Here is a 1381-nt window from a genome sequence, read left to right on the forward strand (position 1 = left end):
ACACACACACACACACACACACACACACACACACACGCACAGTTTTTTGTAACATATGACATGATTTCACATATACAGTACACTGAGAATTTCTTGTTTTATTCATTAACTTTTTTTCAATTCATGTAGGTTTTACCATATTTTCATAGTATGTCAGAGTATAAGTGTGCCATAATTTTTTCAGACATTATATCAGACGTGTTTAGGTTGTTTCTAGTATTTTTCCTGCAGCGATCAGTAATGCATAAACATTCTTTCTCATACGTGTCTGTGTATAATTATGTTGTATGTTTCTAGAAGTGAGATTGTTGGGCCAAAGTTGGTTAGGGAGTGTTATGTTGCCTTCCTGGTAGACTGAAAGTTAACAGTCTCTGACAGTGTACGGAAGGTTTACTCATGTGGGGTATTCTGTCACTTGATTTGGCCAGCTGAGGTGCCGGGTGTCTCATTGTTTTGATGTAGTGTGGTCAGGGTATTTTAACATTTTGACCCATTTGTCTTTCTTGTGGGAGTTCTGCTTTTGTATCCCTTGCTCCCTTCCTGTGGTTTTCTTTTTTTCTTTTTTTGTTTTGTTTGTTTTCTTTTGAGTTGGAGTCTCACTCTGTCACCCAGGCTGGAGTGCAGTAGTACGCTCCCGGCCACCGCGTCCTCAACCTGCTGGGCTCAGGTGGTCCTTCTGCCTCAGCCTTCCAAGTAGCTGGAACCACAGGTACACACCACCATGCTGGGCTGATTTCTTTTTTTTGTTATTATAGAGATGAGGTCTTGCTGAGTTGCCCGGGCTGGTCTGGAACCTGTGGGCTGAGGCAATCCTCTCACCTCCTCCTCCCAAGGTGCTGGGATTACAGGTGTGGGCCCCCGACCGCACCTGGCCTCTGTTACATTTTTTAATCAGTTATTGTCAAATAGAAAGTTGCTGGTTTGTGTTAGAGCTCACATTTGGCCATCTTTCTGAGATCTCGTGTTAGCTCTGTGATAGGTTTTCCATCTGATTTTGTTGCGTTTTCTTTCCTGGGAATCAGCATCTGCAAATAGTAGGTTTCTCGTAGTCCTTTTTGATCCTTCCCTCTTGTTGCCATTACTGGCCTCATTGCAGCGACTAGGAGCACCCACACATGCTGTATTCTGCCAGTAATAGCGGATGTTCTTTCCTTGCTTCTGAAAAGAATGCTTTTGTTTTATCTTTACAGCTAATGTTTTAGTGTAGATAAGGATTTTTTCTTCTAAGTTGGAAAAAGTTGGCCTGGGTGAGGAACGCAGCCAAATTTTTTTTAAGTTCTGTAGAGTTCTGCTTTAATTTATTGATGTAATGGCTTGCAGTAATAGCTTTTTTTTTTTTTTTTGAGTTGGAGTCTCACTCTGTCACCCAGACTGGAGTGCA

The 1381-nt window shown here is 41.9% G+C and overlaps 1 protein-coding gene across 3 annotated transcripts in view; it reads left to right on the forward strand.

Moving 5' to 3' along the window:
- The window catches only part of NUP107 (nucleoporin 107), a 47561-nt gene that overhangs the window by 15664 nt on the left and 30516 nt on the right, over positions 1 to 1381 (forward strand). The gene's annotated exons all lie outside the window — the stretch shown is intronic.

Source organism: Carlito syrichta, unplaced genomic scaffold, assembly GCF_000164805.1.
Source record: "Carlito syrichta isolate Samal-C Ts95f unplaced genomic scaffold, Tarsius_syrichta-2.0.1 Scaffold130369, whole genome shotgun sequence".
Lineage (NCBI taxonomy): Eukaryota > Metazoa > Chordata > Mammalia > Primates > Tarsiidae > Carlito > Carlito syrichta.